Source organism: Cynocephalus volans, chromosome 9 (genome assembly GCF_027409185.1).
Source record: "Cynocephalus volans isolate mCynVol1 chromosome 9, mCynVol1.pri, whole genome shotgun sequence".
Classification (NCBI taxonomy): Eukaryota; Metazoa; Chordata; class Mammalia; order Dermoptera; family Cynocephalidae; genus Cynocephalus; species Cynocephalus volans.
In genome coordinates this window covers 144,631,296-144,643,336 of record NC_084468.1, presented here as the reverse complement: position 1 = coordinate 144,643,336, position 12,041 = coordinate 144,631,296, and positions in this window count along the sequence as shown.

Below are 12,041 nucleotides of genomic sequence, written 5' to 3'. Positions count from 1 at the left end.
GGGTATCTTGCTTTTGGGTGCATATATATTTACAATTGTTATTTTTTTCTTGCTAAATTGATCCTCTAATCATTATATAATATCTTTCCTTTCCTCTTTTTATACTTTTTGGTTTAAATTCTATTTTATTTGATATAAGTATAGCTTACTCCTGCTCATTTTTGGTTTCTATTTTTGTGGAATATCTTTCCATCCTTTCACTAGAAGACTATGTGTGTCTTTACAGGTAAAGTGAGTTAAGTGAGTTTCTTATAGGCAGCATAGGGTTGGGTCTCGTTTTTAGTCGATTCACCCAGTTTCTGTCTTTTAAATAGGAACTTAATACATTTACATTCAGGATTATTATTGAAAGGTTTGCTTTTATTAATTTTACTATTTTTTTATGGTTGTTTTATATATATTATGTTTCCTTTTTTGTCTGTCTTCGCTGCTTGGTGTTATTTTGTAGTGATGTGATTTAATTTCTATCTCTTTCTCATTTGTGTATCTGCTATTCCAGTGAGTTTTATTCTTTTGCATGTCATCATGATTATGGATATTGCTCTTTTGCTTCATTGCTTGCCCTTAGCTAGATTATTACATTAGGAAGAAATAAACTACTACCTTGTTCGAGCCATTGCATTTTTGTTCCTCTTTATTATAGCAATTTATCTTTTACACTAGTCAGGAGGTAACACTGAGGTAATACAGAAATCATGGAAATTATGGAATATACAGAATTGGAACCAGAGGCTTAAATGACTGTTTCCACATTGCAGGTAACATGGCATTGGTAGCTTCAAGTTTGCATATCAAAACTTTGCTTCTGTCCCTCCAAATTTTTGGTAAAAATGCTGGTGAAGGATCCTGACAAGCCTAGCATATGTCACATGACCATCCCCTATAACAATCATTGTGACCAGGAAGGTGCAATTCTGGAACTGGTCCAGTTTGAGTAAGATTCTTACTATTTGACCCATTGCTTTGGCTTGGGTCATATTTGGTAAAAATATTATTTTTAAATTTAATCTTCCTGGTGAAGGAGATTTAAGTGGGTCAGTTCCTCATTAGAACTCAAGGGTCATCCGTGAGTGACTTTTTCGAAATTTCAATATTCAAAACTCCAAATATGATCATTTTCCAGGGTATCCAAAATGAGTACAAATTGGCTACTTTTATACTTTGGTATTAGCAGCCTGGGATTATGAGAAAAAATGTCATCTGTATAATTTCAGGCAGAAGCTCACTAAAAATTACGTTCCAGATCACACAGAGATCACCAAAGCTATATCTCTCAGTTAACTGAATTTGGTATGTAAGACATTCTTGAGAATAATCTTATGGCTTAGTTATTATTTGCATATTCTTAATGCTTAATGGTTGGGGATGACAAAATAGTACTGTCTAGAAAAACTTGATGAAAATCCCCAATACAAAATAATTTTTATGAACTTTAAAGTGATAATCCGGAAGCTGCCACTAGAGTATCTGGGTAAAAACCCAACTGAAAGTTTTAGGGTTCATACTTTAAAGTATTTTTCCCCAGTACTTGCACTGGTGCAAATTCACCTTCTTGTTAAGGTTCCTGTGTTCACTATGGAAGGATATCAATTGAAAATTCCCAACTTGTTTACATAAATTCCTGTTGTTGCCATAGTGCCAGCAATCACTGGTCCTAAACCATGCTTTAGCCAAACATATGCTTAACTTTTTCCTAGATATATAAGATACATGTATTTCAAGATGCACTGTATAGCCTTAAATCTTAGTGAATTATGCCAGTCCTGAATGGAATGAGCCTCAGATTTGGCCAAAGAAATTGGCTGTGTCGTAACATGCATGATTGATATGTGATCTGGATTTTTTTGATCCTCTTATCTCTATTTTTCCATAAAATAACGCATAAAAATGATCTTGGATAAAGTATGCATCTTATATGTACTTGTTTGGGTAGAATCAAATCTGACACAAACAGGGAAAAAAATATCCTCTCCAATTTCATGCTGAGAGTTTTAGTAAATGTGGATTCAAAGAGCTCTCATCAGAAATCATGCTATGACATAATACAAATGGCTAAAATGAAGAAACTGGTTTTAACACCCATTCTGGTACTTAGATGGTAAATGGAAGAAGACCATCTATCTCTATGAAGGGTTCTGAAAATTATGAGTCACTTATACTGGTATTGAGGCAATTTTCTAACCCAAGAACATTGGAAAGGCCTACCTGATGTATAGGAAGAAGGGATGGCAATTTGGGGCTTTTGGATTTATTGTGAAGAGATATGTTCAGTTGATATTGATGTCATTCATGAGATGATTCCAGTAAGATCACTCTATACGCCATCTTAGTTTGTGTGAAAGTAACAGAAAACCCTGCATAGCATTGCCGTAAACAAGACTGCAATTTGTTTCTTGCTTGCCTATCTGAAGCTGAAACACACTATTCTAGGTCTACTTGGATCAATAGAAACCCACTTATTTGTTTTTTTTAAAAAATTTTCTTACCAGGATCTGCACACTCACACATGAATGTATGCAACTTTTGCATACTGTTGTTTTTATTACTTTTTTATACCAATAGTATTATTATACTATACATATTATTATGCAATTATTTTAACATAGCAATATATCTTGATGATTTTGTAGACCTAATATATATTTTCCAAATGCTTTATTTCATTCCTTAGTGTGAATTTATTACTAGATTTAATTACTTGCTTATAGATGCACATTTATGTTTCCAGTTTTTCACTATTATAAACAAAGCTGCAATCTATTTGGATGATAGATGCTTAGATGTAGACTGATTGGATTAAAAAGCACATTTTGAATTTAATTTCGTATGTTTTTCTTATGTTTCCTATGTGTTTCAGCATTTTTCATATACAGTTTTCTTCCTATAGGTTTTTTGGAATTGGTTTCTTTATATATATATATATATATATATATATATATATATATATAGTTTTGTTGAAATTGTGACTGGACTATTTTTTCCTATTATATTTGCAAGTTGATTATTGCTAGTGACTGGAAAGTTATTGGGTTTGTGTAAATATTGTATTTGGCTACGTTATTGATCTTGCTTATTTGTTTGAATGAATTCTGAATTAAGAGTGAAGTTTACTGAAGAAGCAAACTCTAAATCTTGTCTGGTGGATATGAAATTTGCTTTATAGCAATCAAATACCAGAATTATTATATTCCATTAAGTCTGTGTTTGTTCTGCTCTGAGCTCACACGTGGGACTGGTGAAAAATTAAACATCTGTCATTTCTGAGCCTTCCTCTGCCCATCCACTGGGTCAATAAACAATCCAGGATTTTCTTTGACGCCAGAAATCGGGTTGAGTGAAGTTAAGGCGGTAGATCCTTACTCCATGCTAGTTACCATAATTTTTAAAAGCTTGTCTTCCATTTTTTGGTATTCATTGGCAAAGAAAAATTGCTCACAATGGTGCAAACGACATATCCATTTATGTCTTAACAAATTGTCCCGCCTCATTTACTTGAATGTTACTTACACTCTGGACCACTTTACCTAATCCATCATATCTCACACGGATCTCCAGCAGGACCTCTGTCTCCTGTGCTCTCTTACCTTCTAATGTACATGTTCCTTTCACATTCACAGCTTTGTGGTGATATTTTCTTCATTGGAAATATTGTTCTTCCTTTTCCCAGTTTTCAAAAACCCTGGGCATGCTTCAGACATTTCCATTCTTCTTAGCGCCTCAGGACAGCTTGATCTCAGAGATTTTCAATTAACATGGGCTGAAATGAATAGAAATTAGTGAATGAAATCTGGGTATCCAGTGTTTGGAGCTCAGTCTTCTCTTTCTCTTCACACAGTCACCACCAAATAGTTCATGGATAGGTATACAATGCATTTGTGTAAAGCAGCCATGAGAAGATAGTTTTTGTTTGTTTGTTTTTCCAGATATGATTATAAATTGGGCATAATGCAAGAGGATTGCTTAAACCCTTTGCATTCCTTTATAACCTGTCTATACTCAGTAATATAATAAGCGTTAAACCTAGTCACAGTGTCCAATTGGAACAGGGGTTAGGATTCAGGTTTTAAATAAGGCATAGAAAAAGTATCGGTGGTATGGGGCCATCACTAAAATATATTTATTAATAACAAGCTTCTCTAAATAGTTTAGAACTTAGAAAACTATTAGCTCAGTCTCCAAGGACTATTGAAAATAAGAGCACTGAAAAATTTAACATTGCTAACTTCAATTCCTTAAGCTGGAGTTTTACATATAGCAAAGAGACTTTTCTCTTCTTTATATGTAGGTCATGAAAAAATAACTACATGACGACAGATAGTAGATTGGTTTTGGTAAACCAGATGGAAGAAGAGGAGGTTATCTGAGAAGACTTTTCATAAAGAAATTAAATTTTTAAATTCTCTGCTGGGATTAAATCTACTGTAGAGTAGAAAGAGTATTTTTTCGTGTATACTACCGAGTTTGTGTGTCATACACAGATGCAGAGAACACGAACAAGCACAGCTGTTCACTCCGTTCTAACCAGAGATCTATTAGAGTAATGAGACATTCTCAAGCCAAATGTTATATTACTGGGATGGGAAGTGGTGTGAAAATTGAGTTGCTTTGGCTGGATTAGAGATCATTTGCATTGTGTGACAAATAAGCTCTACTGAGAACACAAAACTATAGATAAATTGCAAGAAAGTAATTATCAACAGATACAGTAAATTAATGTCAAACATAGAATATTAAAGGTATTAGATCAACAGAATCAGGTGGTAGGAAGCAGAGCAGAAAAACTTTCTAAATCAGAGAAATAGTGGGGAAGCTAGCTGGGTAAAAATTCATTTCCTTACGGTCTTTTTTCATACTCTTTTCGCAGTAGCCTGTCAGTTTAGCTTTACTTTCATTTTCAGTCACTAGATAATTTTCAATATTACTCATTATTTGATTTAAGATATACTTAGTTGTAATCACATAGTTAACATAAAACTTGTGAAATACTAGCAATTTGGGCTGTGTGCTAATGACTAGTAACATATTACTATAAACTACAATATTCTAATAAATTTCAATGAGATATAAGAGGAAACATTTATATAAGTGTATATGTATATGTATATAAAATATCTCATATTAAAACAATAAAGAGAACTTTGGTGTTGAGAATGCATTGAGGTAGGGATGTAATTTTAATGTGCTTTTTTTTTTTACCACTGTAGAATTCATTTTTTTTTATTCATTGTGCAGGTTTATGGGATATGGTCTGTTGTTTCAATATATAAAGACTCAGTCAGCATACTTAGCATATCTATCACCTGAACACTTATCATTTCTTTATGGTTATAACATTCAAAATCCTCTTTTCTGGCTATCTTGAAATATACCATTCAATATTATTTGGTATTGTCATCCTGGAGCACCAGAACTTATTCTTTCTATCTAACTGCAACTTTGTATCTTAGCAGTGGTTTACCAAGCTTTCCCCTCCCACCTCTTCTTTGCCTCTGGTAACAATGACACTACCCTCTATTTTTCATTTTTTTAAATTTATTTTTCTTAATTGACCCATGATAATCGTATATTATTTATGGAGTACAATATGATGTTTGGATACATTCATATTGCATGCAGTGATCACATCAGGGCACTCAGTGTATCCATCACCTCAAACACTGGCCACCTCGTTGTGTGGGTAACATGCAACATCATCTGGACTAGCTCTTCAAATGTACATGATACTTTGCTCTTGCCTGTACTTTCCCTGTATTGCCATAGAACACTAGATCCCATTTTTCCAATCACTCTACAATTTCCTATCCACTGATTACCTTCTCCCAAAATCCCCGATCTCCCCAGCAGTCTCTAGTAACCACTATTCTACTCTCTACTTCTACGAGATCAACTTTCTCAGCTACCACATATGAGTGAGACCATGTGATATTTCTTTCTGTGCCTGGCTTATTTCACCTGACTTAATTTTCTCCAAGCTCATCCATGTTGCTGCAAATGTCAGAATTTCATTCTTTTTTTATGACTGAGTCGTATTCCTTTGTATGGATGTACTACATTCCTTAATCTAGTCATCCACTGAAGGACATTTAGCTTGGTTCAAAACCTTGCTATTTGTGAGTGGAGCCATGACAAACATGAATGCATGTATAGCTTGGACTTGGTGATTTCCGTTCCTGTGGATATAAACCCAGTAATGGGATTGCTGGATCATAAGGCACGTCTACGTGTAGTTGTATGAGAAATCTCAATACTGTTTTCCATAATGGCTGCACTAATTTACAGTCCCACCAGTAGTGTAGAAGAGTTCTTCTTTCACCACATCCTCACCAGTATTGGTTATTTCCTGTCTTTTTGATAATAACCATTCTAACTGGTGTGAGATGATATCTCACAGTTTTGATTTGCATTTCTCTGATGATTAGTGATGTTCAGCATTTTTCATATAACTATTGATCATTTGTATGTCTTTTTTTGAGAAATGTCTATTCAGTTCCTTTGCCATTGTTAAAAAAATTGAAACATAATTGATTGTACATATCTGTGGAGTGCAGGGTTGAATATCCATTCCTGTGTGCAATATGTGATTCTCAAATCAGGATAATTAGTATATTCAGCATTACACAATGTAGTCATTTTTTTGTGGCCCTTTAATAATTTCTCTCTAATCTCCCTTCCCCTCCCCCTTTTGCCCCTCTGGTGACCTCAGATCTGTTCTCTCCTTTTGAAAACTCAATGAATTATTGTGGTTGTTGTATCATTCTTTCTCTTTTCTTTCAATTTAACTTTTTGTTTGTTTGTTTTTCTCACTTATGAGTGAGAACATGCAGTATTTTTCTCTCTGTGCTTGGCTTGTTTCACTCAACATAATTTTCTCTTAAGTTCATCCATGTTGCTGTGAATGGCAGAATTTCACTCTTTCTTATGGCTGAGTGGTATTGCATTGTGTATATATACCACATTTTCCTTATCCAGTTGTCCATTTAAGTTGATTCCAACTCTTGGCTATTGTAAATAGAGCTGCAATAAACATGGGAGTGCAAGTATGTCTTCGGCATGATGATGTCCATTGCTTTATATAACTGAGTGCTCCAGAATTGGGTACATATATATTTAGAATTGTTATATCCTCTTGTTGAATTGATCCTTTTATGATTATATAATGATCTTCCTGATCCTCCCCACCACCCCCCAGTTCCATGGAGAATTATTAGCTACCACCACCACTTAAACTCTGTACTGGAACTAATTTGTTGCCTTTCGATTAAATACAAAATTGGAGGAATTTCCTGTGGGGACCAGCATTTGAGGTCTGTGGTTGAACAAAACTGCTACTTTGCTGCTGATTCTCTGGGGAAGGCTTTTTGTGCAGATCAGATTTTAATTGCTGACCTTTTAATCACTTCTGGGTTTTGTGAAGTCAGATGAATCTAGGCTACGTAGAAATTCCAGCCTGGGACTGAATCTTTACAGCAAACTCCACCCCCTTCAGTTCTACCTCCTTGACCAGTCCCACTGCGTGTGCCTGTGCCAGTCGGAAGGCAGGTCAGCTGCCTATGCTGTGCCTCAATGTTCCCCAGGATGCCAGCCTCCTCCCCACACTCCAAATGCTTCCCATAGTGCCGGCCATGTGTGGGTCCCTCACAATGACTCACTGGCCTCTGGATGGTTCCTTTCTTTGGTTGGCTATGGCCCCTCACTCCTATGTGAGTTCACAGGAACACTGTCACTGGTCTCACTGGCCTACAGGCTGCTATGGTGCACTCCAAAGCCGTCTTCACCCCTGTAGATTCCAAGCAACTTCACATAAATGGCTCAGCTGAAGCTTTCCCTGGCTATTCCTCCATGTGCTGCATCTTCTTCCTGCCACTTACCACATGGGCCTTGAAGTGGCCAGAGCTTGAAACATCTGGAACAGTCCCTTCTTTCCCTTACCATGCTTCTCCTTCATTAATGAACTCCAGGGGTCTCTGTGAGCTTCAGTAGTCCCAGGTTGGCAGTCTTTGCTTTTTAATAGCTGCAAATCAGTCAGTTGTAGGGGAGAGTTGTAGAGGTTTCATAAAGCAAATGTACTTCACAGGGTCTGGTTTACCAAAGCCTTGCAGTTTCAAATATTGACCTTGAGGAGGACTGGAAATTTTCCTCAGGCTATAAAGTCTCTGGTGTAAGATAAAGATTCCTGGCACAGCAAGGTTGCTGGCTCAAGGACAGACTAGTTACTGATTGTTATGTAAAGATACTGAGAAAATGCTGTGAGAAGGAATGTTTGCTAAGATCAAGCTTTTGTTGGTGGACCACTTAATTGTCTACTGGAATGTCATCTGACTTGTTTCACTGAAAGTTACCAGCCTATATTGTTAAACTATAACCCCACCTATGTTCTCTTCCTGTAGCTTCCTGGTCTAGAAAATAAATGTAGAAAAAGAACCCTAATTCAGGGTTAATTTCCCAAGGAAGGGATGCCTTTCGCTTGAGGGTTCTGGGGAAGTTAACCACTTCGGGGCTTCTCACTGCTCAGAGGAGATGGACTTTGAGTAATCCTTTGCAGCTCCATCACCCAGGGGAAGTGGGGTGACAAATATGTGGGGGGCAAAGCAACAGAGAGTGATGTTGGGGACTGTCTATTCTGCCATCTTGATGGTGTCACCCAATTCTTGGATTCTTTGAAGGTTGCACAAAGAATTTTGTGGCTTTGGGTTCAGGTAAAATAGTGACTGTGCTTTAGTGGCCTGACAAACTTATCACCTATAGTTAATCATAAGGGCAAGTACATGGAATTTTGAAACAGTCTTGGGTTTAACTTTTGGCTCTGCTTTTTACATGCTGTGTGACTTTAGACAAGTTACCAAAATTTTCTAAGCCATTTCTTTTCTGTAAAACAACATAACAATATTTACTTCAGAGGTTGTTTTAACCAATAAATAAGGTGTACATAAATCACTTGGCACAGTCCCTAAAACGTTGTGAGCACTCACTAAATTTATTCTTGCAATTACACCCATTGTCTCCTTTATTTTTCATCCCTCCATCTCTCTTCAGTTGTTTGTATTATCTTTCAAACATCCTTTGAACTTTCCTGCTTTTAAAAATACGTTCTGCCTAGCCTCTACATTCTTTTCTACCCCTGTTCTGCAATCTCGTAGAATAAAGTTTCTTCATAAGCATTGCTTTAAACACTGTGTCCTCTTTGCTGCTTTCTTTTAGGCAGACACTTTAATCAGGCTTCCCTCTCCATTTCTCTTCTGAAACTCTTGACAAGGTTACCAATGACTTCCACCTTGACCAAAACAATGACAACTTTGAGTCCTCATTTAACTTGATTTTCAAGTGATAGTTGACAAATATATAGTATTACTTTCTCCTTATAGAAATGCTTTTTTTACTTGAATTTCCTCTACCTCACTGGAAGATTCTTTCAGTCACCTCTCTGAATGTTGTAACTTTCAGGACTTGGTCCTTAGATATTTTCCTTCTCTATCTACCCTTGCAGTCTCATAGCTTCAGTACCAATTGTATCCACACTTTTATTTCATTTTCTGATCTCTCTCTCTCTGTCTATCTGTGTCTGTCTATTTGGTCTCTCTCTGTCTCTAGATGTACATATGCATTCATATTTCTCATCTTTTCTCATGCCACATGTCTAGTTCATCTGCACATCTTACTGTTTGTACTGTTAATGTATCTTCAGAATTTGCCCACTTCTTACCACTTTAGATTTACACTTACATAGAAGCCATTATTGTCTCTTGTGCAACTTCTGAAATTTCCCTCTGCTTGTTTTTACTTCTAATGGTCAAGGCAATAAAGGAATGAGTATGATGGAGTTTGGATGTATTGTCCTCCCAAAACCCATGCAGAAATCTGATCCCCAATGTGACAGTGTTGGAAGCTGTTTGAGTCATGGGGGTGGATCCCTTGTGAATGGATTGATGTTCTCTCTGGGGGAAGAAAGGTAGTGAGTGAGTTCTCACTCTATTAGTTCCCATAAGAGCTGGTTGTTTATAGGACCCTGGCACCTCCTCTCTCTCTTTCTTGCTTCTTCTCTCTGTGTGATCTGCTTGTACCTGCTGGCTACCTGCCCCTTTCCACCATGAGCAGAAGCAGCCTGAGGCCTGTGCCAGATGCAGCTGTCCCAGAATCATATGCCAAATAAACCTCTGTTCTTTCTAAATTACCTAGTCTCAGGTATTTATGTTATAGCAGCACAAAATGGACTAATACAGAGTATTAACTAGTAGCTGTCATTATTATGTTTTAATATAGTAAACATTGAATGATAAACATTAAGACTATTGACACTATACTGTGGTACCCCTTTCTTAGCAACTCTTAGGGTGTTATTCATTTAGTCAACAAACTTTTATCAAGTGCTTACTATTCACTAGTATCTGTGCTAGGAAATAAAAAGATGATTAGTTCACAGGCATTATCCTCTGGGCTTTTTTTTTTTTTTTTCTTAGATGGTATAGAATGGTTAGAGTACCCACAAAACATGAGACAAAAATGCTTAGGATTTTGTTGAGGGCCTGTTAGTATGACTAAGGCCAATAGCTGGCATGTAAAAAATGCTGAACCAATTATCATGAATTATGACTTCTAACTCCTGGTATTCAACAAGGTGGCTCATATGAGGAATGCTGATTCAGCTGGAAGCAACACAAACATCATCTGTTTAGAAACAAGAACTTGCTCGTTTAGTGACTGGACCATTTGCTGCAAGCAGACACAACCACTGGCCTGGAACAAGGCCTTGACCCCAAATCAGACCATGTATGCAGAGACTTGGTCAGAAGCAGGCAATGCTGTTGCTCAGCTGGAGAGGAACTGCTGGTTAAACATCTCGCCTCTCCCGAGGCAAATTGTTATCAACAGGAACCAATGCTGTCGGAAGCAGCAATTTCAAACTCTGCAGGCAATGCTATGTTTCCTTTAAAGTGTTATTTATTTTCTGAAACATAATACAGAGAAAATTATTGTGCCAGTTGAGATACCACAACTTTGGTCTTCTTAGTTTATGAGCGCTTCATTTTTTATTGTATGAAAATCTTCCATTTTGTTAGTCTGTTCTTTGAGATGTTCTGATGTGTTATTTATTGATAGCAATTGTATACTCTGCTCTTATAATTAGAATCATAAACAGTAGGTTTGGTCGAGCTTTGTGAACTGTCAAATTGGGTGTCTTGAGGAAATGGCAAATATTTCATTGAATAAAAATTATTCAGCACTTAGAAGGCTCTGTAATGGCACAGTATTAATTGGGTCTCTACACCCTGGACATGATTCACTTTATCCCCATCCCTGAAATATAATGTAACTAGTTGTGCTCAAAACAAATTTTATATTGGAAAACTAATTGACAGCTTAAGATGTTCTATCTAAAAGTATCAATTGTAGAGGATGCATAAAGCATATGTACTTCACAGGGTCTGGATCTCCAAAGGCTTGCAGTTTCAAATATTGACCTTACAAAAACCAGGAAATTTTCTCCAGGCTATTGAGTCTCTGTTGTAAGATAAAGAATTGTAACACAGCAAGGCTGCTGGTTCAAAGACAGACAAGTTACTGATTGATATGTAAAGTTACTGGGAAGCTCTCTGCAGAAGAGAATATTTGCTAAGATCAAGCTTTTGTTGGTGGATCACTTAGTTGCCTAATAGAATGTCATCTGACTTGTTTTTACTGAATGTCACCAGCTTCTATTGTTAAACTTGTTAAAACTTTAAGCCCACCTATGTCTCTTCCTGCTTTATGGAATGTCGTTTGGCTTGTTTCACTGAAAGTTACCAACCTATATTGTTAAGCTATAACCTCACCTATGTCTCTTGCTGTAACTTCCTGGGCTGGAGAATAAATACAGGAAGGGAACCCCAATTTGTGGTTAATTTCCCAAATGAAAGGAATGCCTCTCCCTTGAGGGTTCCAGGAAATTAACCACTTCGTGGCTTCTCAGTGCTCAGAAGAGATGGGCTTTGAGTAATCCTTTGTGGCTCTGTCGCCCAGGGGAAGGGGGTGACAAATCCATGGGGGACAAAGCAACAATCAATTAT